Genomic DNA, 27,645 nt, shown 5'->3' on the forward strand with positions numbered 1-27,645 from the left:
TTAAATTAGAAAACTTAGCCGAAGGCTATGAAATATTCATTTCTTCCGAGGCTTAATTTTTTTAAAGTCTTGTTACTAAAATTATCAAGAGACTAAGCTAAACAAATCAGGTTTTAAATTGATAAAGTCAAATAAATTATTAAAGTTCATAATGGTAACTCGTAAAATCTTTAACTCGATTGATGCACAGATTATTCTTAAGGAAGTTTTTAGAGTCATAATCTTTAATTATAGAACCTGAACTAATCTGGGAACAGAATTCATATAAACTGTTTACCTTTCTATTCCAAATATTTTTAGTTATTAAAGAATACACGTTGTTAAAAAATTTGTTGTTAAACGAATTAAATTAAAGTTTTAGATTTTTGGAAATGATTGAGGATGTGAACTTGAATTTATTTGGAAACTTCTCCAGAATTACATAATTCTCAAATATCTAACTGTATTTACAAAAGATTTCTCTCATTCTTAGTCCCATTCTTAGAACATCACATGGTTGAGGACCTATTTTTTTGATTTTGCAGTTTTACAAATGTTTACGTGTGTATTGGGAATTTCCCAACATAAAGATACCCCAAATGAATTATTGGGCCTAAGCAATTCGACAATAAACAAAAAAAATACACTAGACCGATCCTCGACGTACCATTACATGCCGAACTGCAGATACAATAATAAGACCCGAGCATCTGTGTTACTGTACTTCGGGCTCATGACAAAAACGAGCGGCCATAAACCATCTTGGAATTTCCGATCTCATCCTTCGTAAAAAGAAACCGAAGACGGCAACGGGTGTAATTGGAAAAGAGGGTTGAAGGTCCTAAGTCTCCCACCAAGAAAAGAGGGGGTGTCCCTTTTGGAAGGCTCGGAAGTCCGCGACCGAAGACACTCTAAAAAAGAAAGCTTTCCAAGAGAGGTCGAAAGAATTCATCTCGCGATGTACACCACAATACCAGATCTCGTGCATCCCGTGTTGAGCTCTGTGATTACGATTCTTGCTCTCTTTTCTGTTATGTGTCTGTACAAGAACTATTGTGTAAGTAAAAGTAGTGTTAATTAGTGCGACAGTGTTTCCTTTACTCTCGAAACCTTTGAACTCTATCAATTTACGACGGTAACCGTCTGGTTCTTCGGTAAAAAACAAATCACACAAGCGTAAGTGGATTACTTCGCGAGTGTTTAGTGAGGCAGTCACTACTGTTAGGCAGGATCTTAGAAAGTCTCTGGCCTAAACAGTGTGACATATAATAAGTAGCACTATTGCTAAAATGTATTCTTACTTAGAGACTTTATCAAATAGAGCTTTGATATAAATAAAACAATTTTGTGGAAGAAAAGTGGATATTTGGATATTTTTATGAATTTCAATTATTCATTAGTCTAGTATTTTGAAATAAACGAACACCTTCATAAGACATACAGTATATTTCTTATTTTCAGGGGATTTTTTTGACACATTTTTGAAAATCAATTCTTATTTTCAAGCAATTTTTAAAATTTTAAAAGTAATAGCTCACATTTAAATTCTTGGGCATTTCGATAGGTCGTTAAAGAAACCTCTCCAAGTAAAGACTAAATTTTATTCTGGAAATTTTATACGTTTGTCGTAATTCTCTCGTAAGCTCTCAAAGAATCCCTTGGAAGTACTAATAAATTTTCTAAAATGCTTTAAATTTTAAAAGGATAGGACAAGAATGTCAAAATCGTTTTGGTCTAATTGGGATCGTTATTCTATTACCTGAAACAGTTTTAGAATTCCGACAAGAATTTTAAAATGCAAAAATATACAGAGTGTTCTATTTAAAAAAGCAATTTTTGATGCCTCGTATATTACAGTATTTACAAATTCTGAGCCAACAATTTTTAAAAAATTATACAATGGAATTTTATACGAAATACTCGGTACCTACCCTTTTACGTCCTCTCTTATATTCTGGAAAATTTAAATCGTACATTAAACTCGCAGGTCCTATGTATTTTCACAAGATAGTGCATTTTTGACATAATATTGTTTTTTTTTATTCCCTGAAAATTTACGCATTTTTTCTTTAGAAAAAAACACTTGACAGTGGGACACAAATAGAACTAAACTTAAGAAGAAAAGTGGCGCCATTTAAAAAAAAAGCCTCGACATTAACTTGACTGAACTTGCATTTGCGGGGAAATAAATTTTGTGAGATTATAAACGGGAATTCTGATGGTTTTTCTTCGCCTTTGCTCACAGATAAGATAATTACTTCAAACGATTTATGCAGTGGGACCTGACATTTCTGCAAGGGAATGAAGACAATTCGTGTTATTAAGTTCGTGGCGTGAAATTATTAGAGAAATTCACCACCAGAAACCAGATCCGGCTTAAGACGATTAAAAAACAATTGAGTTGTGTGTGTACATCGTGTCTCAAATCAAAAGGGCATACGAGTGCGCTGAAGCACGAATTCACATCGTAATGTTAAATTCTCTATGATTCATTCAGATTTAAAATGTGCTTATTTCCGTCTCTGAATTTTTTACCGCTCGAAATATTGTTTGCGACGAGATTTCTTTTTCCGTACAAGTGGAAATGTAGTTTTTCTTCTCCTTTTAAACACGACTAACAATAGAGGAGACAGGGTGGTGATATTTGTTTCATCATTCATTCCGAACGAATGCGTATTTATTTAAAAGAAAGTCAAAACTTTGTTTCTGCGCTATATATTATTCATGTACGGAAAAGCTGCGCATAGAACCACAATACAGCGGAAAGTAAATGAAATATTTACTTTCCAAACGCAGTGGGAAAATATTATTTCGAGGTCCAAAATAATTATTATGCTTGCAAATTTTGTTTATTTCGCTACTAATTATTAAATTTTATTATTCTTCATGAAACCATTGCAGACTTAGATACCGGTAAGAATTATGAAGATTATAATTTTCCTTTTCTTTCCGCTCTTCAAAAGTATTTTTACGATCAATCACCTGTAAAACTTTATTGCAGAGGTCATATCCTGATAGCATGTTATGAATATAGGCTGCGCTATAGTCTCTAAGGGAATTATTATTCAATGTCCTTCGCTAAAAATCCGAACAGAAATCGATAATCCTTTAAGAACTCGACTCGCAACCAGCCAACAACGATATAACTCAGGCTTTACTATATAAATCTCACAACTTATCAAGAAAAAAAACGGCTCTATTGTCTATACCCGCTCTTGTCTATATCGAGGTTTGTTGCAACACTCAGTTTCTATCAACAATAAATTATTCCCCCGGTTACGTTGCATCAAGATCTGATTGCTGGGACAAATTCGTAAATTGAACGAGAAACTTTAACCGAGTGAGGAGTTTCATAAATAAAATAAATTCAGTGGAAACTTTATTCAAGTTCGATCTGGCATCGACTTCGGAAGTTCGTTAGACAACTTTTATATGCAACAATATCAATGCACTTTTGCTATGAAGCTGCAAAGCTTTTTAGCTATTGCATTTAAAGGGCCACGTTAACTATAAAAATAATTATTACAGTATGATGATAAATTTGCATTTAAACGGCGCATTATGTTACTATCCCGATCAATTTGAGCTACTATTTCAGGCAATTATTTTACCAGTCCCTAATATGTACGTCGACACTCAAATTTGTTGAAAAAGCTAAAAAAATGTTTTAATTTTTAAATGATATTTTTATATGTATATGCAGGATAATTTGCAATGCAATGGACAGCCTAGTTACGCTTTCTGAAAACTGGCCTTAAAAATGTTTAAAAAAATTCTAACAAGTTCAGTACTTTGCAATGCTTTAATATATTAGGTGTACAACTTTGCTTCCGCCGTTTTTTTTCCGAATTTCGCGATTTTATTGTAAAAAACTAATTATACCTTTAGGATCCAAAGTATTGTCCATCGCTGGCCACTACTTTCTCCCATCTTTCGGGCAGCATACGAATCCCGTGTTGAAAAAATTGGACATCTTTTGAAGCGATCCACGATTCTATCCAATTTCTTACTTCTTCATAAGACCGGAAGTGTTGGTCAGCTAGCCCATGTGCCATGGATCGAAACAAGTGATAATCAGAAGGAGCTAGGTCAGGAGAATATGGCGGGTGGGGTAGGACTTCCCATTTCAATGTTTCCAAGTATTTCTTGACCACTTGCGCAACATGGGGTCGAGCATTATCGTGCTGCAAAATCACTTTATCATGTCTCTCGTTGTATTGCAGCCGTTTCTTTTTCAATGCTCGGCTCAAACGCATTAATTGGGTTCGATAAAGAGCACCTGTGATTGTTTCAGTTGGTTGTAACAGCTCATAATATATTACGCCGAGTTGATCCCACCAAATACAGAGCATGATTTTGGAACCATGAATAGACGGTTTGGCCGTCGACGTGGAAGCATGGCCGGGATATCCCCAAGTCTTTTTGCGTTTGGGATTATCGTAATGAACCCATTTCTCGTCCCCAGTCACAATACGATGCAGAAATCCCTTCCGTCTTTGCCTTGCAAGCAACTGTTCACAAGCGAACAGACGCCTGTCAATATCTCTTGGTTTCAACTCGTACGGCACCCAATATCCTTGCTTCTGAATCATTCCCATGTCTTTGAGGCGTTTTGAGATTGTTTGTTGAGTCACTCCCAATGATTGTGCCAATTCTTGTTGACTTTGACACGAGTCTTCGTCAAGTAATGCTTCCAAGTTCGCATCTTGGAAAACCTTCTTTCTTCCACCGCTATGTTGGTCTTCGACGTGAAAATCACCGTTCTTGAAGCGCTGAAACCACTCACGACATGTCCTTTCACTAATAGTGGCTTCCCCATAAGTATCTGAGAGCATTCGATGAGCCTCAGCAGCAGATTTCTTCATATTGAAGCAGAAAAGTAAAACCTCCCGCAAATGACGAGAATTTGGCTCGTACACTGACATTTTCAATTGCGAATAACTTTATGATGAAGACACAAATAGACTAATATTTTTATGAGGTTATGTTAACAGGTGCCCAAGGCTCCTGCATGCCCACATGGGGTTATTTATTTCGATCATTACTTACCGCTACATACATCTATTCAAAAACGGCGGAAGCAAAGTTGTACACCTAATAGAAAAACCAAATTTTGAAAATGCATTTTTGTTTTGACATCTTTAGTTAGTAGAAACGTAAAGTAGCTGGCAGCTCAAAAAGCTTAAAGGCTGTGGGTCATCCTTAAAATGTTATGATTTTTTAAAGACATTCTTGAATAGGGATTTTTGTAGCAACTTTCATAATAGTAAAGCATGATTAAGTGTGTCACTGTTTAGAAGTCGAATATTTTTGCGAAGAATTTTAATAAAGGATAATCATAAAAAAGAACCTCACGTAGGCGTTCAAATATCCGAACATGTCTTCGATATATTCATTAGTTATTATTTATTTGTCAAATGTTTGATGGTAAATAGTAAATGGCTTAATCAACTTTCTAAGTTTACGGTTGGCCGCCTACTGCGAGTTTTTTTTATGTCATCACCCGCTAGAACGATGTCGCTTTATTAAAATTTTTCCATTACGTTCTATACAAAATTTAACAAACACTATTATTTATATGAAACTAATTATGTAATAGTAAAAAATCAACAGAAAAGATGCTGTTGAAAAAAAATCTGAGTAAGGTAAAAAGGTTCTCATTTTCCCTTACACATAAATGCACCCTTCGCCGAGAATAAAAATTTACTTTATTTATTGAATGTAATTTTTTATAATAGTATATTTGTTATTCATGCGATTCCATAAATCCTCTTCAGTTTAAAGGAACGTGGAACATACGAATTCTTTTAAAATCCCCCGGAGAGTCACATTTATTTAAATCTGGCGATCGCGGTGGCCAATGTTGAGGCCATTAATTTCGACAACCTATCCAACGATTTGGAAACTGGTTTAAAAATGCTCGAACGTTTTATGTTACAACATCCATACTAAAATGCGAAAGAGCACTATCGTGTATAAATCACATTTCGCAGCGTAATTGTAAATGCAAATCTTCAAGTACCTCAGTATAATATTTGGCAAGAAAAAGAAAAAATTTTCGGCATTCAATCGGCTTGGTAAAATAATTGGATCATCATCAAACATCACCCAATAATATCTGCTCACACATTTATTTTACATTTTTTTTGGTAATAATGGTTTTTTGTAGCATGTGGATATTGATCCGAATATTCAAAATTGTTGTCCACCCATATGGATTCTTTATAGATACACCTTAGGCCCTGTAGCTTTGAAAACTCAGTTTTCATCCAGTCTGTCTGAAGGCTTTTCCTGAACCAGCTTCACAGGAGTTTTTTGTGTTTTACTAATGTACCTAATAATGTTATAAATAAAAACGTATACTTTTATGAAATCAAATGTTTTTTTAATAGATTCGGATTTATATTAAACAGTAAGATACAATTTTGCTCAATTCTTTCATAGATCTACTCTTCATAAAGCTTCTGTAGCATTTGTATGTTGTGCGGATAAAATATACACCTAAGTATTTTAGTCTTTTAGATGTACGTATGTTTCGACAGGCATTGTATTTAATACAATATGGTGGGTTTCACAACAACAGTACTCAAAACCCTAATTTTAGATGCTTTTTGCTTCTTCATCTAATACTTTACTAAACGCAACTAAACAATTTTGGAAAATTTCATAACTAACGTACAAAACGTATCTATGATAGGGATTGATTCCTTTTAATTGAAAAGTAATAAAGTTATTTTTACACATTATCCAACATCTCTTTTGGTGCGACTCAGCCCACTTTCTATTTAATATTTTAGATGTGTTGGGAGATCCCGCTACATAAAGAGCAGCAGACAACTTATCGATACAACAATATCAATGAGCTTTTCTCATGTAGGTATAGAGATCTTTAACAATTGCTTTTAAGGACCTTGTTAAATATGAAAGCCATTATTTCACTAGGGAGCTAAGTTTGCATTTAAACGGTGCATTACATTATTTGTATGGGTTCAGGTTATCTGTCATCTTCGAGGCACAGGTGTTTAATTCAGCCGCTAAGCTAAGCGAAAGTCTTAGCGATGACATGTTCCTCAAAATGTTAATTATGCATGATTTAAAGGGAGAAAACATACTAAATATCAGTGTCAGTGCAACCTGATGCTAGAGAAAACCATACAAGGTGTTCCAGAAACATTGGTACAAATAAATATAACGTGCTAAATCACAAAGAAGAGTGATTCAGTTACTCTAGCTTGACACAAAAGTTCCTTGTTTTAATTCTACAGGGTGTCAAAGTATTTTATTATTCTGTAAATTGAGAATAAAACAATTTTTGATATACAGACTTAAAATTGCTAATAAGAAGATCTTTAGTTAGGATAAATTGATTTAAAATATCTGTTTTAAGCTAGCTGATGTTACCTAAGAACAAAAAATTTATCTAACTGTTTTATGAGCTTTGATAACTTCAATATTTTTACAAATTCAGATATAATACTGTTCACTCTTCCACATCATAAAGTGATTCGCCAAAAAAATCATACCTCTAACGATTTTTGATATATTTTCAATTAAGTAATTCCACGCATTTTCAATCTATTGTTAATATTACTTTCTTGATGGCCCTCACAGGTAAGGTAAAATGTGGAAATAATAAAATTTTTATTTAATTCAGTAAAAAATTATAGCCTACTATTATTTGAGGTAACGTGTACTTTATTTAATGAAATGAATAATATCCGCAGTTGAATTAAGAGCCTTACTTAGATCTTGAAAATTACAGAAAATTAATTAAAGTAAATTTAATCTACCGCAATAGATTTTCCAAGAATTCTACCACAATTTTGTCATACTTTGAACTGTTTTTGGTTATTATTTCTAATTGTATTTACACCTTTTTGAATATTATCTCACAACTTCTCCTTGTTATTGGGTACGAATTTATATATTAATGATTTCAAAAATGCTCAAAAAAATCTAATGGGTTTAAGTCGAGACTGTGGTGACCATAGATCTTCACTCCCCTGATCAAGTCTATAGATGTGGAAAGTTCATATTCAAGATCTCTTTTACATGTATATAGGGAAATAAATAGGAATACGACCTTGTATAAATCTAAAATATTGTCTGGAGGTTAGAGAAACATTCTTAAAAACTAGAGGTAAGTCGTTTCTCAAGAAGATCAATGAGACTCAAAATCCTTCACCACACAATAATTGAAAATTGATGTTGAAAGTGATATTCTCTCATTAAATGGTTATTTTCCAATTAAAGATACCTTTTCTTGTAAACATTGGCTCGTTGGTGAATAATATTTTATAAAAGCTCAAAGAGTCATGATATTGCTTTTGGAGTAGCAAATTGCAGAAATCAATTTTGGGTTGACACAAATTTTGACACAAATATTGAACAAGTCTAAAATAATATGGAATCAGTTTTTCTGTCCGTAGAAGTTTAGAAATTGATTATTTGCTGAGCCCCGTTGCTTTAAGGATACGTCTGGTGCTAATCTGTGAATCTTTCAGGATACAGACGAAGATTTTTCTTTTCTGATTCACAATGGGAATTTTTGATCTTTCATTAACCGTCTTTAAGCGAAGTCTACCAGTCTCACCTAGTTAATAAGTATTCAAGAAATTACCATATAACGCAATTTTCTCATCAAATTAATGAAACGAGCTGTTCGTTTGTATAGTTATGACTAATTACCGATATTGCAGTAAAAATGTGAAATATGGCGTGTGACACCATGTATATTTACGCATTTAGAGATCCAACATTGCGGATGTTCATTACTAAATTTTGAATTTATATTTTCTAAAAGCATACATTTTTTATGCATCAATCCTAAATCTGACAAATGATAATAATAACGAGAGCAAAAATCAATTTTATCGTCTCATCTTTTCACTGCACCTCCCTTCTTCTGATGTTTGAATGGGTCTGACAGCAAATCACAATTGCGTTGCGTATTTCCATTTCGCGGAAACGGAAATTATGCTAATAATCATTTTCCTTTGTAGGAAACATCGTGCATTCTTCGAGAAAGAATTTTTCCTCAGACAAATCGACAGTAATAACTAAAATATATATTCGATCGATAAATTATAAATCGTGCTCGTTGTAAGAGCTCTCATTTATTTTCGATATTAACAAGAAAGTGGGGCGCTTAGATGAAATAATGGAGGGCGAAGGAGTATTTTAAATTAAGTCTTACTTAGAGCAAATTTACCACCTCTTCACTTCTTGCCTCTCTGGAAGTATGGTTGGCTCCCCTTTAACAATAATAAATAATTCTTTGTGGAATAAATCCTGGCTTAATGGATATCCATTATCTGTTTCAGCTACAGAGAAACAACTAATTGGCGAGCTTTATTTATGTATGATTTGAAACTGGAGATCTCTCTCACTGCTGCGATAAATGATAATTTCAGCTCGGTTAACAGATCTTACATATACGCATTTATGCCAGATTACAAAAAAATTAATCAAGTAGTCGAAGAATAAGCCTTTAAATCTCTTAAATGAATTCTCCAAAGCTGACACGGAAAAATAAAGCCTCTTCCCTGAAGTCAGCAAGTCTATCTAATTGGCATAAAATTGCAGATACCCTCCACATGTTTACTTTCCCCAACTCTCGGTGGGGGTCGTTAAGCCGCGCTTTTACTAAACAAGCGGGGGAAATATTACCTGCTTGTACGTCACCAAAAACTGTGTGCAGAAGTATTTGTTTTTAAATCGTGGAAAACTCGTTTTCTTTTTGTTTATTTCCTTGACAAAGTTTCTTCATTACTTTCAGCCAAATGCACAAGGAAATTTTAAGTTGCAAAAACAGCAACTTTTTTCAAAGTCGAACTTATAATTTTTTTAGTTTTGCAAGATGTTGCTTCATGGGTTCTCGAGAAAGGTAGGGGATGTTGATATAATCCTTATATACACTTTAACAGTCTTCACCCTCCCCACGTATACAGTCTGTCCCAGATAAGGATGAACAGCATGGGGATCTCGGAAACGGTAATAGATACAAAATGGTTTAAATTGGGAAAAAGTTGGGTAATTTAAAGCAAATTAATAATCTGTTTTTATATCGGCGAAATTCCGAATAGTTACGAAGATATCCGGAAAAAAACGAATTTGGCGGTTTTCGTTTTTTGCAAATAACTCTTATGCGGTTATAGTTAGAGGAATAAAAGTTTTAAATAATTTTGACGTTTCCACAGCATTCATTTATTTAATGTGTACCATTACTATAAGTCAAAATCATGGCCGACTTATCAAAAAATGCTTTAATGGCTATAACTCATAGAGTTTCTGAGAAAAATATTAAATGTAATACATGGCTGAAAAGGGAATTTTATGACGATTTTGAAAATATAAATAATTGATATCACGCCCATATGAAAATCAAAAGTTTACTCATTTTTCTCCGAAAGTAAGGATGTAATAAGAAAACTGGCAACACTGCTAAACAGTTCTCAAAAAAGTGCTTTAATAATATAAAACTTTTATTCCTCTAACTATAACCGTATAAGAGTTATTTGCAAAAAACGAAAACCGCCAAATTCGTTTTTTCCAGATATCTTCGTAACCATTCGGAATTTCGCCGATATAAAAACAGATTATTAATTTGCTTTAAATTGCTCAACTTTTTCCCAATTTAAACCATTTTGTATCTATTACCGTTTCCGAGATCCCCATGCTGTTCATCCTTATCTGGGACAGACTGTATAAGGCATTAAAACTCATAACAAGGGTCGAGATGGAAGGGAAAATTTTAAGAACTTGTTTCAATTCTCAAAAGGTTCTTCTAAGAGTTTCCAGCAATTTTAGTGCTACGATTTCTCGAAAATACAATGTGTCCCAAATTGCATTCCATAAAGAGGATCTTGAAAACTATAGGATTTACGAAGCCAGGCAAATGTGGACGCTTCTAGATATTTTAATAAGATAGATTAATAAGGTAACGACAAAAACTTTATTTTCTCAGGTTTTTGAGAAGTTAGGAGAGCGTTAAAATTATCCATTTTCAAAGAAAACTTGATTTTACTGATTTAAGAATAATCGAAACCTGTAAAAATATTTCTTAAGCAATTTTTTGAACCGGATACGCCTGTAAAGTTAAAATTTCAAGACAATGTATTGATTTTTTGGAAGCATAATCAACTTTTATTTTTCTTACTTGCTTACTGGCTTTTTTTTATTGAAGGTAAGGAAAAAATCTTTTTCAAGTATGTATAAGCAAAACATTAAATGTTGAAAACCCGTGGAACGACATAATTTAAAATTTTACACAGCAGATGAAATCCCGGTCTGTCAAGGTTTCATCTGTTGGGGACGGCTCAAATAAACATCAATAAAATAAAAAATGTGAAACGGAATGGGAAATACAAAAACCAAGAGGGTTTAAAAGGAATGGAAATCAACGGCAATATAGTAGTAGTCCAAATAAACTTAAAAATGGAAGACTATTGAGGGAACAAAAGAAATGTATTTGCTAAAGGTAGCTCAAAGAGTTCAATTCTTGTTCATATCTGGACTCATCCCCAACTTCCCGTAAGATAATAATCTTGAAAAGACACGTGAGTATACTGGAATCTAAATCAAGAAAGATAAATTATTTAAATCCTCGTTTCGTCTGGTTGTTCCGCTTATATCAAGAAAAATATTTGTGTTCCGAATTATGGCCGTAAGGAATTATAATAAACCATTTTATGAATATTCAGCGCCACGAAGTGATGAAGGCATGAACTGGGCACCTAATCTGAGGGTTACACACCTCAATGTCAGATCCCTAGACACAATATTAAGGAAATTGAGAGTTTTTTTTTGTACAGCAGTACAATGGCTGACTCCGGTGGAGATTTGCTTGAAAAAAGGACTGATTTGCAATTATTAATTAAGTATGTAGTCAAGCTTTAAGGAATGAATTTTTGGAGGATTTTAAAATAAAAAGTTGAGATTGATGTGAATCCGTAACAGCTAAATTTTCCAAATTCAAAGTACTCAAATTAAAATTTTAATTGTGTTTTTTGCAAAATTTCATCAGAATTCCATGTTATTGTCCAAAAATATAATAAAAAATTTGAATACCTTGTATCTCGAAATCTTAGTCGGCACGGGTTCATCTTATTATGACCTTTTTATCTTAAAATTTTCCAACAATTCATCCCTTAATTTTTATCTACATACTTAATTAATACCATGTATTGGCATGCAGGATGAACCAGAAGGGAGGGAGTATCCCCGTACTAACCAGTAAAGGTTTAGACGCGATGACACAGATAGAGACTACTCTTATGATTTTCAGGATTGTGTTGAGTGTTGTATTAAGGAATGGTCTTTGTAATTACATATTTTGGCTTTGTACTGTCCACCTGCGGGTTGTCATAAAGGTTTCTTGACCGCGGTAAAAGGGATGTTGTTTAGTTTCGCACATGCACGAGGCCTTTCAGAAATCGCACACTGCGCACAACTATGACTGAGATTTTTTGTGGTGCGTGGGATGACAAGAACATAAGGGTCTTGGGCGATGCTTTTACTGACAATTTTTGAACATTATTGAGCAATATACAATCATCCTTTAATTCTTGCTAGGCGACAATGACTTTAGAAAAAATATTCCTTTCCTATTAAATTTCCACAAGAATAAAAATCGCTCTCATAAAATCTTCCTTTTTCACGTTGAATTTTAAATAATTTGTAAAAAGGAAAACTAGAAAATAATAGTTGACTTTAACACACCACTCACACCGGAAATGTGAGATATGACGATGTGTAGATTTGATGGAATGAACAGGAAATTAAAAAGTGTTTTTCAGTAAACAATTGTCTGGAATCTGAATTTCCGAAAATTAGCAAGGAAAAACTGTTTATTAAACCCAAAAGTCTTTGGTTACATATGTAATAATTATCTGCGAAATCGAGCTTTTTTGGTAGCATGGAAAACGTCCAAATTGGTGAAAACTTAAAATCTGGATTTCGGACATTAATAAGCTATTTATTTGATTTAATTGGATGATTGATAGAAGTAACAACGCTACAATTCAACTTTAAAAAATAGCGAAAAATTTACATTTTTTATGAATAGATCACGAATTCCACTTATTAGAACATGATTTTTTTTACATCCTTTTGATTTTATTAAAATTTCTTTAAAATTTGAATAGTTATAGACGATCCATTTTCCTCATTTATACGGCCTCATAATTTCTGTGGTTTCGATAATCCCAATTTATGGAAAAACAATTTAGTATATTCCGGATTCAACAGAAGTTTTTAAAAATGCCTTAAAAATCTAATGTCACTTTAAGATTTTTTTGAGATATTTATGTAGTATCGGAATTTGATACTACTGTAGATATAGGATGGTGTTTATATTTTATAATGAAATCACAGATAGGAAAGGACTATAAGTATGCGTTTATTAATGTAAAGTGAACAAAAGAGAGTATAAAGTAACTTGTGAATTTAGCGAGCGCGGACGCGACTTCTGATTTGCCAACTACAACCGAACCCAGAAGAAAAGAGAGCTTGTATATGCCCTGCAAGATCTTAAATACTAAAACCCATGGTGATAAACCATGGGCGTACCCTGGCTAGGGTGCCGTCTGCACCACCCGCCGCATCAAACCGTCACGTCTTAAGCTGGGAATTGGAACTGCCACTATAGGGCCAACGAAATTTATCAAGGGCAATTCAAATGCCGACAAAGTATATTACAGGCAGTTCCAATGCCGACCCGGTTTATTGCGGGGATTTCCAACACCGACAAGGCATAGCATGGGAAGTTCCCATGCCCCAACTAATGCCCACCAGAGTCGTACCCCAGGAGTATGACAATCTTACAGTTAATTCCTGCTATCTAATATGTATCCAACTTAACAGTAACACCTATCTACAAGAGACGCGATCCTACATTTATAGTATTTTTTCATTTCTCACAAATATAACTTTCATAATTTGATGAAAAACAATTATTCATTTTGGATTCAACTGAAATTTTTGAAGATCCTTTGTCACAATAATTTAAAAAGTGTTGGTATGTTTAAAACTTTACTAAAATTTTATGAGTATTTTGAAATGACTTTTTTAGAAAAGGTGAATAACCACATGTTGTCTTTATACTTTTAAGAGATTGTTTTAGGAGATTTTTTAGCTTCAGCAGTTTTATTACTTCAACTTCTTGAAGTATATTGATCTTAGTTGGATTAAACTTAAATTTCATAATATTTCTCACAGATCTGTAGAATTTGCCCAACAAAAAAATGAAAATGTTAGTCAAATGTCTTTCAAAATTTCAAGAAATTTATTTCGAACTTTATTTATTTCAGAGGTTTACTTCCACAATTTCCTGAAAAATATTTATCTGTTTTGAATCCAAAAGAGAAATTTCAGGATATTAACGAATATCTAGTTTTATAATTTTCATTTCAACAAGTTTTGTTGAGATTTTTCTATATCCAGTACGATTTCTTGAAATTTTGAAATATTTCGATTCAGTTACGTTCTTCTAATTCTTCTCCCATTAAGAACAATATCAAGGTTTGATAATAGGCAATAGGAATTAAATAGATAAAGTTATAATCCCATCACAAAATGGGAAAGATTCAATAAAAACTATGCAAATTTTACGACTTTATTAGAACTCCTCGAGCGTTGATAAAAAGGGAACGAAGTGAAAAGGAGGATACAAAAAACTCGCAGGCAATTTACTGCATATTGAAACACCAATATAATAGATTGTTGTTTTTCTAAGACTGTACCAGTTTTGATTTCCAATTTTAGGAAATGGAATTTTATACACTCTCTAGAAGGGAACAGGATTTTTAAAATACCTACAAGCATGTGATAGCTTAAAGATTTATACGCCATCTTTGAATATATTATTCGATAAAGATAAGCTATTTCTCAGGCGAAACTGATACGTGAAGAGGAATTTTTTTTATCGTTTGCCTTGTTTAGTTCAAAATAAATAATTTATTACTTGCGACATGGGTAGAAAAATTACACTCTTTGGAATTGTTTGTGTGAGAGCCCTACGGTTAAATTACGCTTTAGCTAGAGCTGATAGCTTTATTAAGGCTGATTTGCATCTATAATAATAGGCTGTTAAGCCTACGTTCTAGACAACATTGGATATCTCATAATCCAATCGGGTTGAGGTTGAGATTTTTGTTTAAAGTTTGCCAGAACATAGCATTCAAACTCTCAAAGCTTTGATTGTTCGGGGTATTAGAGCCGAATTTATAAAGGTGGCAGTCAAATATATAGCTAGCACACTTTCGAAGCTATTCAAACCTAATCTCGAACCAAACCGGACGTTAACTAACGTAATTTAGGAAGATTGTTTTGGAGAAATCGATTGCGAAACTGCCTCTGTTATAATTATTATAACTTTCAGCTCAATTTGAAAACTCCCTCTCGCCTTACTCTGAGTAATTCTTCCAACCTATATATGAAGGTAGAAAGAGTAATTTTGCGGCTTAATTAGAAAATGAATTAGCCAAAATTAATAGAACATTCAGGAACGGGGAAATGTGCAGTTTTAGCGTCTTCTCTTAATTAGAACAAGCAGGAATTTCCACGAGTAAATAAGATCGATCCCTCAGGCAGGACGAATAATTTTATTTTTTAGCCAACGCTAGAGTCAACATTCGCAATCTTCTATTTGTCCGAAAAACTTTCCTAATTCTCCGCTAAGTAATTAAACCCGTAAAGTGTTCCAATTCTACTTTAAACGCAAATATACCTGGCCATATTTTTTGCATTAAATTCAAATGTTTAGATCTTCTCAGAGATTTAAAGTTTGTTTTAAAGCGATTCAGCTAGTTTATTTTATTTTGACGGAAACTTGTCCCAATTTACTTCTGTTTAATGTAATTAAAGTTTCCCGGGCAACTATCGCCTCATCACTCGCCTGCTCTATCCCTTAACCTCTTTTATCTTTTTCCTAAAGCCAGTCATTAAAGATTTTTAGCAAATAAAATTACAGAAAAAAATACACTTATTTGCAGGTTTACTATTTTAATTCAGTTAGAGACCACTTTGAACTGTTTCTATCGTTACTCAAGAAGTTCAAAACCAGATCATAACAATGGATTTTTACGTATTGTGAAATGTTCCAAGTTTCAAGTTACCTGATCCAGATTGTCAGTCAAAGGGATCTTTATGGAGGCAAATGGATTTTAACCGGAATTGATAAATTGATAATCTTCTTTTTAAATTTTCTTCTGTTGGAAACTTTCGACGCCGAACATATGTAACCATAAAAAGTTCACTCAGCCGCAGTACTTTGATCTAATAAAATTAAAGTACGCAGACAAAACCGGAAGAAGCTAGTTGTATTCATAATAATTGTGAATACATGTTTATTTTGGCTCATCCCTGTCATCCGATTTTATATTAATTGTTTTTTAAGGGATAGGTGTATTAATAATCAACGATTAATAATATAGGCATTTTAACGCGTGAAGCTAGCGAACGTGTTAATAGAGGTCCAGATAATTAATATACGTGTTAATTAGGCGGTTTTTCCCTGCATTGTATTGCGTCATGAAAAACAATAAAATGAAAATATTTCAACCAAAATGTTTCTATCTCGTGAACATCTAATTAAAATCTCCATCATGGTATTACCAGGGGTACCTGTTGTTGTTAATGAGCCGTAGGTAGATTCAAACAAGAAAGTATTTCTATGGTTGATTGAACAACTTAAGTATTTGACGGGATTTATACAAAATTTCTTGAGCATTGAAATAAAACGGAAAGAGGATGTTGGACTACCTAACGACACGTCTTTCTATTTATTGGCTTCATTAGGCATTTATGTGTACAAAATAGGTGCACACATATTATAATGTGAATGTCTGAAGATATATGTATATATCTGTGGACGTAACTTGGATTGAACAAAAGCAGGCATCAACTTCGCCAATTTGTGGATTTACGCAAAAAATGTTTCCATCTGCTGGAAATCAAATTATGAACATTTCAACTTCGGAATTAAAAGGTCACTCTACTTACTGCACATATGCGTTTCTATGCGATATTGAATGTAAAATGTAAAAATAAAAGCTTCTTAATGACACATACTAATTATATAGTAAGCTTTTAGCGCGCTGCGAGTGGACATAACTAGCAAACCCGGCATTCGTATGAAATTTGTAAAATTATATATTAATATGAAGACATCCATTAATGGAGGTTATTAATTCATGTTTTTTATATTAACTGTTAAATGTATTAATATTTAGAATAGCGTCACATACAGTGGAAAATACCTAAAAGAGGAACGAAACGTAACCTAAAAATCAATTTTACGCTAATCAAACGAGAGCATTACTTGTCTGACATTTCTGCAGTTGACCATTTTTCGCTGTATATAATGGCGGCCTCAGTCGACGGAAAAGTAAATAAACTTACTGCTTTCTCTCCTTTCAGCAGGTGCGCAAGGCAAGACGTAGGGGCAGTCGAGTTACCAGGAACGTATTCGGACGTTAGTCAAGTGAATTTCTGTCATAAGTATATGTACAGCGTCTTCAGTTCTCAAAATTGAATTAAATGCAATCAAAATTGAAACATACAAATACGTCGCAAAACGAAATGAGAGTCAAATAAAAAAACGGCAGTAGGACGCAAAGGAGCAAACATACCTTGGATCCCCTTTTCCGGCAAGCGTTCTAGTTTCGCATCTTAGGGTCTCGAAATCCGGGATATTCTGATAAGCAAATAACTTGCATGTTTAGGGAAATAGCAAAAACTGATCCAAACTTGGCAACACGTCTAGCCCGTTTTCTGGGAGGCAATAATTTTCAGTTTTTTTCTTCCGCTCCCTACTTTTCTTTACACGATTAGTGTCCGATTAGTGGTCTGGAGGCTTAAGCACTGAACCCTCTGGCTTCCATGAGGATTTTACTAGAAAAAACCTTTAATGAAAATGTTTCAGCGGGACAGTTCATTAGGGTGGGTATTAAATAACCGGGGATTTAGTTTAAGGGTATTTTGCCCTATTGTCAGAAGCCATTTTGAATAAATTAGAAAATGTTTTTTCTTTGTTGGTCAGCTGGGAACTAAAAAAGGAACGATTAGCTTAAATCAAAAAGGAGAATACTGGATATGGGTTAGAATATTAATAAAATTTATTCCCTACATTTATGATTTTCCAAATCACTTCAGCAATAAAATAAAGCCTCCGGGCAGCATACTTGCCAGCATCATAAATTAACTTTATATCCCTCTTAGTATATAAATTTTCTTTTCGCATCGATAACTTTATAGCTATCAAAACTTGGGATCATGAATAAGACACCAGGTACCAATAAATATTTAATTAGATCCACTATGAAAATCTAGTAAATAACTTCCCTAAAGATTCTTGTCAGTATTTATTTGCCGCATAAATCCTAATCACACTAAATTTTTATTTTAAAACGGCCCACTACGTTTGCAACGAAAAATTCATCCCATTCATTATTTCGCGGTTCTGCTGCCTGATATTGCTTAATGCCATTAGGTTGTTAATGATAAAGCAATGCCAGATAGAAGGGTCAGCGCGTTGGTTTATTAAAAAAAATGTTTTTCGGTTGCCCTAAAACTGAAATTTTCATTTCCATTAAAATAATGAAAATCTCTCTAAAAAAACAGTATCAGAAACAGCAAAAATTCTTATTTCTCTTCTTAATGGAGGAAATTCGGGACGTCCTCAAATAATTTTAAAATTAACCAGAGAGAAGCTGAAGCGATATCAAAGGGTGTCCTAATTAACTACTGATGTTTAACTTTATATAAAGACAGCGAAATGTTTTAATAAGCTTTGAATCGGAGCTAGAGCAGAAATTGGCTAATTAATCAAACGACCTTTGGGCATGTAATTTTAAACATTGCTGATTGAAAACAATAATTGTTATTGTAGTTTAAACAAAAATTACAATCCGCATAAATAAAACGATTGATTTATCTGGTATACGCGCTTTTTGCAAAAGGGTTAACTTTAATTTCTACCTAATAAATTATTACTTGTTTCGAGGGCAAAATGTTGGAACATCCACCTCTAATTCTTCATTTAGTTGATGGACCCTTTAAATATTCCATTATAATTAGATTCTCTTTTACATGCGGGTTATAGAACTATACGTGAAATAGCTTTTGACTTTTGCCTAAATAAATAACTTAACCAGTAAATATAGAGTATATAGAGTTGATATAAATACACTCACTTTCACATGAAATGCACCACCCAGTAATAATAATAATTAAGTCTTGTAATTTTGGCAAAATAATGCTTCATAATAGAGTATCAAATGATCAGACTTTCAGTTAAAAGATACAACATTTGATAATGAAAAAATTAATAATAAGTGACATCGCCTCGTACGGCAATGCAAGCACGTACTCTTCGCGGTATGCTTTGCAACAAATGATCAATATCTTCCTGGGGTATTTCATTCCATGCTACCTCAAGATGATGTCGTAGGTCATCCACATTGTTTGGAAGCCTCGGTAAATTTCGAAGACGGCGACTCATCATATCCCAAAGATGTTCGATGGGCGATAGGTCCGGTGACCGTGCAGGCCAAGGCAGTATTTCCAATTGTGCTTCTTCCAGGTATCGTCGAGTAATGTTCGCACTATGTGGTCTTGCATTATCCTGTTGGAAAATGCCATTTGGTAAAGTTTGCATGAAAGGTACTAATACTGGCCTCAGAACATTGTCAATGTAGCGACGTGCGTTTAGAGTGACTGGAACGAACACAAGGGAAGATCTTCGGCCAACACATATCGCACCCCAGACCATAACACTAGGTGTTAAAGCTGTGTGGCGTCTTTCAGAAAATTGCAAATTTCTTTTTTCATCTCGGTATCGTCTGACTCTTCTACGACCATCATTGATCCATAAACAAAATCGCGACTCGTCACTGAAGACGATATTGTTCCACTCATGATTCCAATCAATTCGTTCTTGACACCAGGCCAATCTGGAAGCTTGGTGTTGGGCGGTTAGTGGCAGTCGTAGATTTGGGCGGTATGAATGCAGGCCAAAAGACGAAATTCTTCTGTAAACTGTTGCCGTCGACACCCGACGATTTAGAGCTCCCATCCAATCTACTGCAACAGACATTGTTGTTTGAAATCGATCACCAATGGCCATCCGTCTAAGAAGTCGATCTTCACGTGCGTTGCTGCTACGGGGAGGACGTCCAGCTGGACGATGTCGCTGAACCCTCTCTTCAGACCACGAAGACCATATTCTCGCAATCGTGGTGTGGTTCCGATTCATTCTTCGGGCAATCTCACGAAAAGAAAGTCCACCCTCCTTCATGCCGATAATTCGCCCTCTATCAAAATCCGAAACGTGGGAAAAATTTCGACGCTGTCTCACTGGGGGCATTTTGAGATGTCTTGTTCACAGTTCAACAACAAAATAAACTGATATTTCCATGTAAATATTACTTTATTTATTTACAATTGAATAAAAAATCTAATAGGTCGATGACAAAAAAACCACTAGCATTCTTTCTTTTTTACTGAAAGTCTGATCATTTGATACTCTATTATGAAGCATTATTTTGCTAAAATTACAAGACTTAATTATTATTATTACTGGGTGGTGTATTTCATGTGAAAGTGAGTGTATATAAAGTTCATGTCAATAATAAGTTATCATTAATCTTCATTTGAGTGGTATTAAGTATTTCGAACCAATTCTGAGAAATGTAAATTTGTTATGTATATGAGCCTAAGAAACTCACCAATAGATAAAAAATTATTAGGAAATATTCGCCATTTTTAACAGTGCGTTTTGAAAGAGAACACAATTCTGCATACAGAATGATGAATTTCAGAATAAGCTTCACATTAGGCATCAGGTCTTGATGGCATAATCCCTTCAATTCTTCAGGAGGGAAAGCACACTGTTCATCTCCACAATTTGGAAAAATTTTGTGTGAATGAACATTAAAATTGTAGGAAAAGTTAATGGCAAATCTATAAAAGCAATGAAACATTTATGTGGAAGCCGAAAAAGGACGTTAGGGAAATTACAGCAGGTATTACTGGCCAGATATTGTGGATATCTTGAATTCGAGTTTTCGGAGTATCTATGAAACGATGGACTGATGTCTGCTTGTGTTTCCCTTTTGTGTCCTTTCATTTTTTCCAGGCTAGACTCACATGCGTGCAAACATGTGCAGAATGGTGTGTTTGTATTTAGTTTGTACGCGCACTTGCTGATGAAAAAAATAACTATAGTTCGTTCAAATCTAACATAAAGTGGAAGTAAATAAAAATATAATAAATAACCACAGATTCCTTCAGCGAAAATAATTAGACTTTTCTTATACGACCTTTTTCTTTGGCGCTTTATATTCACTATACAAAGTATTGAAGTTAATATATAAAAAAAAATTGTTAATAACTTCGGTGTTTCTTGACATATTTTAATGAAATTTTGCAGTGATGCACAGTTTAACAAGACACTCTTTTATTATAATTTGAGTAAAAACATTTCAGACCAGAGTGGGGAAAATGAGGTGTCATGGGCACGTCCTTCCTACCCCCCCTCCCCAACTTTTTTTTGCGCGCGCTAATGGTGAAAGTATTTAATTTCTTAAACAAAATGTCCTTTTATCTTAATTTTTTTGTTTTTGGAAAATTTTATTTTACCGTTTACTTTAGAAGATATTTCAGCATTTTGTCTCTCAATACATGGTATCCATTTTTTGTTTATATCGGGAACGTATCTTTAAAAACATGATATATTGTCACATGATTATCTTAAATATCATGTTATGAGCAAAACAAATCTTTTCCTTAATATTTCTTTTAGATTTTATCCAATTTTATGAAAATTGAGTAATTTCAGCAAACGGACAACGATCTTGGAAAATTAAAAATAAATAATAATAATACAACTAAATGGACTGAATGAATCTAAATTAAATGTTCAATATAATTACTCCCTTCTTGAATGCATGCCCGTCCCCTTTTTGTTACAGATATACGAATATTGTGAAAAATGTATGGTTTCAACTTAAATTGTTCTGCACTTATGATTCTTTCCCGCAAATGTTGTCCATTGCGTATCGGAATCATATAAACGAAATCTTTCATAAATACCCAAAAATACAAAACCAGTGGATTAATATCGGGAGAACTAGCTGACTATTGAATAGATGCTTGTCCCCGGCCAATTCAGCAATTATTAAAGATCACGTTTAGATGGTTCCTAACATTTCAACCATAATGTGGTGGAGCACCATTTAGCTGAAACTATATATTTTGACCCACATTTAAAGACAAATCATCACATAAATTTATGAACGAATTTCATTAAAAAAAATTTTCAACATTTAACCGCAGGGGCATAAAAACCAGAAAAAAGTAGTCTTTCGAGAAAAATCCCGTGAAAAGCAGAAATTACCAAATAATTCAACATTATTTAGGTATTGTATCTATCTTTCTCTCCCTTATGGCATTCTAGAGAGAAAACACTCACAACTAAATACAACATCTTGTAGCCAATAGCATTCAATATTTACATTAAATTTTTGCTTACTTCCACTCTATTATCTTAGATTTGAATGAACTCTAGAAACATGTGTAGCCGGCTTATTCAATATCCTCTTTATCTCTTTCTGCTTGAATTATCGATTCCTTCTGTGGACTTGCCCCTAATTTTCTTATGTTATTACTTAAAGGTATTTCCGATATACAGGGCTAACCGCGGGAGGGCGGACTCTTTCCATTAGGAAACTATATAACAGTCGTTCAGACCCACGTTTTCAGATATATAGAGCTGGCCATGGCAGTGTCCTGTAATGACCTAATTGGAAGACTTCACCCATATCCAAATTACAATGTCTTAGTTAAGATTTTATTTTTTAAGTCCACAATAAAATTTTTATTTCTTAAAAAATGCGCTGAACTTTTGGTTGCCATATCAAAAGGGAGCAGATGATAGCATATCTGCGACAATACTCACATAATAAAATTGTCCCAATCTGTTCAATTAAAAACTAAGTTTGTCGTGTCTAAGCGATTTTTCTTTTTAGATCCATATAAATTTTATGACAGATTAACTGCATATTTTAGAAATTTTCATAAAAATTTCGAATTTTTAAAGTGCTACTTTTTGTTAGATTCATTTATCTCAGCGATGTATCACGAAAATCACATCACCAGAAAAAAGTTTTTTATTTTAACTTTCCTGTAGTGATTATTACTGAAATTCGTATAACAGAGGGTAAAATTTGGTAAATTCTACATTACCAGAAAAATCTATGGGGTTGCGCCATTAAACTTGCCAAAAACCGGAAAGCCTGGTAATAAATAAAGGGCCATTAGGAAGTAAGGGAGTTTGGTTTTATTTTTAACCTCCATAGAGGTGTTGTTTTTGCGTGTGAGATCCGCATACACTCACACGAAGATTCTAAAATAAAATCGATATTGACACCTAAAACGACCTAATATTTTAATAAAAACTTAATCAGAAACTTTGTAAATGGGTTTATTATGCTACGAGTTCACAAAGCTTTAATGCCAGGCTATACCCAGTCATCAATAGCAATTTAACGTAGCAGTACGTGTAACTAGGAAATAAAGTTATTAGCTCTTTTTTACGTGTGGCAAATTGCCCATATTAATTTTTTACCAGAGCTCTCTACCGCAGGGCACATAGTTATTGTTTAAGGTAATTTGTTAAGAAACAAAATTATCCAGCAGAATCTATTTTTTCTGCAATGGTGCAAAATAATAAGGGAATAAAGGTTTCTTTTTAGACCAATTCTAAATTTAAACCAATGTCACGATAAGTCTATACGCGAAACTGAAGACTATTATATACCAGGCTGAATTACCCCTTTCACAGGCAGTACGATTTTATGCATTATAATTACCGCGTAGTTTTATGCCTAAACGACTAAAGGCCTATTATTGGTACGGAATAACACCAAATCAACTAAAATCTTGGAAAATCATTTCAATTTTCGTTTGGTAATAATCATCATCGATTTCGGCTTTAAAATGAGTTTCGCACTAAGCCTATTAGTGGTCGAGATTAATCAGATAAAAATGAGGGATTTACCTTTGCACCAGGTTCAGGAAGGATAGATTAAAAAAATCCCTTAGACAATCTCCATGTCGAACTAAACCGTGCGTCAAATTAATTGCACTGGCAATTCTCTCTAGTTTTTGAATACCTGTATACCTTTGGTTTGGTAGATTTATGAAGAAGGAAAAATATTACAGGTATTTTCCAGAAAGAGACGTGTTTTCGTTGGAAACTTGATCAATTAGCTATTTTCAGTTTCATCATCCAAATGTAACTTTTTAAACGCAATCTATACTTTGTAGTCCAATTTTGTTTCGTATAAACTTCTATCATGATTAGAAGTATGAGGGGAAATGTGAATCAAAACAGTCTCAAATTTGAAAAAAAAAGCAAAGAATTTCCATAAATAAAGAATAAAGAAGCACACTGACTGTGGAAATAACTTGTTCATTTCTACTAATGTCTGTTTATACAGGCACCCCCTCCCAATAAATAAAGAAACAAGTCGATATGTTGGTCACGCAGGTCGAAATTACTGCTTATTAATAAATTAGAAAAGACTAGTGAGCTTAATTTGCTTAGTTTATCACATTTTTTGGTGATCGTTCCGTTATATAGAGCATTAGCCTCTTGTAAATCGTGGTTCTGAAAATTATAAGATTTTATTAGTTCTTTGTGTCCTAATTCTTCAATGATATTTGCAAGGAAACATATTAACAAATTTACACAACACTCAGATATGCACAGTTATAATGCTAGAACAACTGAATTACTAGCAATATTCTCTTACTAACACATATTGTGTTCAATAAATTGCCAATTTAACTTATATAGGTCACCTCAACAGTCAGAATTAAAAAGAGTGTGCAGAGCTATCTCCTTGATAAATATACGATATTAGAGAGTGTACATAAACTTTGTCTATAGGGTATGGTAAGAAAGATATGTACCTTTTACTTTGTACGATGTTACTTTGTATGTTACTTGGAGTTTGCTCTTGCGGAATTCCGAGAGCTATTAGCCAAAAGTTCATTTTATATAATGTATCCAACATTTTATTACTGATACTTCTATAAGTTTACTATGCCACTTTAATTGCAACGTTGTGAGGCCTTCGGCTTAGTGAGATAATAAAGGTTTTTATTTAATAATTATTTATGGCATCTACATAATAATTAAATAATTTTGAAACAACGGATTTCTGTAGTTTCTATTACAGAGGGGATTTCAAAGCCTTTCATGAAATTATATCAAAAGCCAAAATATAATGAAAATTGTTTAGAACTAACTTGTAAAATTTTAAAATTGATATTATTTTATTCGAAAAGAGTATTTATTCTTACAATTTTTAGGAAAACTCTTCTCCCTTATCACTGTGAGATTGAACAAATAGGTAAGTAGGTTCCTACACAGTAAAGAAAAATATAATGTTTCTCAATTTTAAAAATATTGATTTAAATAGATCTCAGCGCTTTTTGTTAAAGATATGAACTTGTATTGAAGTGATTATTGTAAATACTGCTTATTTCGGAAAAACCGACGAAAAACATATTTCCATAAGGTTAAAAATGACCCAAAAAGAAGTCACGAACGGTCTTCGGGCACGCACCGGATTGATTTCTAATTTGGTAAAAGCATGCCAATAGTAAATTAAAAACGCCAGACAAGATGATAATGTTTTAGAAAGAATTAGCTATATAACTGAATCCTCTAGTCCTCCCATTTGTTTCTGTGCCATTCCCTCGTGTGATCTATCAATTAGGAAAAGTTGCAACATTTTTTTTACTAGTTATACGGAGCATTCGGTTACATTCGGCTCTATATCAAATAAGCCCTGACAAGTTCAATCAATTTCGCCTTTATATTCCTTAGAAAAGTTTCCACAGTATCACTTCGCGCAATAATTTCCACAAAAGGAGCAAATTTTCTATATGTTCTTTTATTGTATAAGCATCAGATATCTGGAATCCTTAAAGCTATCTTCTAAATGCGGCTGTGTTGCGTTCAAGTTAAGCTTAAAAGGAAGCAAACTGTTAAAAAAAGATGATTTATTGACACCCCCAAGGACTAAACTTTGACTTATTATCTGTTGGGCAAAGTTCACAGAAACTTCTTTAGGAATATTTTGCCAGGAAAAATACTGCCAGTCATACGTATAAAAATCACAGCTGCTAATTAGTATCGTGTTGACAAAAAAAATTGAGGCTTTACCCTATTTTCCCATGCTGTCGTAGCTACTTCGAAACTTATACTTCGCTGAGTTTGGGCGAGGGGCAATAAATTTCGTCAGAGAATACATGCAATGCACTGAACAATGTTGATGTCCACGTTAGCTAACTCCGTGTTGATTTACGGCCCTTTATGATAAAATTTCCTTCTAACAAGTTTCTTTGTTTATTTCAATCTGGACAAAAAAGAACGTTACAATGCTTAAGATCCTAATATGAGCTTCTTATGTTCGGTGGGAATCAGATTATATTTTTTGTGCAATCATAGGTATCAAGGAATCATGTAAAGTTAGTAAATTCCACACTTATATAACTCGAACGTGTTTCACATAGGTTGTGTTTCTTTGAATAAATAATTATTTCAAGTAGCACTGTGTCGTAAACACTGAAGGGCTTTTGAGGTTATTGTTACATTAATTATAAAGTAGACAAGTTATAATTTTACGACATAGTCTTCGGTTCCTTTTGCGTCATGTAAACTATGCAACTTTGGAGTAGAACAAGAAAATATCAGATATCTTTAAAGTGTTACTTTTTAAAAACTTTTATGTTTTACTGGTGTTCCGAAGCGAAATAATGCTGCATGGCGAGCTCATAGAATGGAAATGTACAGATAAAACATGTAGGATAGGAAAAATTCTATTTTTAAGACGAGGGGATATTAGGTGGTGCGTTCTGAATTTCAAGTATATTCTGTGTGATTTTTTATTCAGATGGAAAAACCCGATTTATAGTACCTGTAAGGGGATTCATTTATTTAACGTAAACATCTGCATGACAGTAATAATTATTTTGAAAATTACATGGCACGTGCATATGCATAAAATCACTTATCCCGCTTAAATTTAATGTTCCCATTCCATATTAAACCTATAATCCGAAATACCTGAAATGCTTCATTATTTCATGAAGGGCCGAATTTGATTAAGCGCGGTTCAATTAAAATTTTCGACAAAATAAGTGAATGCAACTTTGGGTAACGATGTAAATTGGACGAAATATTTTTCGAACTTCGATCAATAACTGTGGCATAGCCTGCAGATGGCCTTCAATATTGATGAGTTTGTTAAATATTTTTTATATCTTGTTTTACCTATCTCTGAAAAGTTTATTTTTTGATCGATAAAGTTTTATTGCACATCTACATAGGTAGGCGAAAAAGCGATTAAGTCAATTAAATGACTTATTGACTTTAATGGGAACGAACATGAATTAAGTCATTTTGTTATAATATTAAAATAATATCTGCCTTCAGACCCGTCAGAAATATGATTGATTACATGTGTTAAAAGTAGAAATGGTTTGCAGCTGATTTATTTTTATAGGTGCAAAAATGGAAGGTTACAAGAATAAACACGATCTTGAGAGGTGTTCCGTTGAGCTAAACTCTATCAAAATCTACTTAGCGGTACT

At 33.4% G+C, this 27,645-nt stretch overlaps 1 protein-coding gene across 3 annotated transcripts in view; it reads left to right on the plus strand.

Annotated features, from left to right (window-relative positions):
• Nucleotides 1–27,645, plus strand: part of LOC136409657 (zwei Ig domain protein zig-8-like) — a 251,925-nt gene that overhangs the window by 137,551 nt on the left and 86,729 nt on the right. The window lies entirely within an intron of this gene.

Source organism: Euwallacea similis, chromosome 6 (assembly GCF_039881205.1).
Source record: "Euwallacea similis isolate ESF13 chromosome 6, ESF131.1, whole genome shotgun sequence".
NCBI lineage: Eukaryota > Metazoa > Arthropoda > Insecta > Coleoptera > Curculionidae > Euwallacea > Euwallacea similis.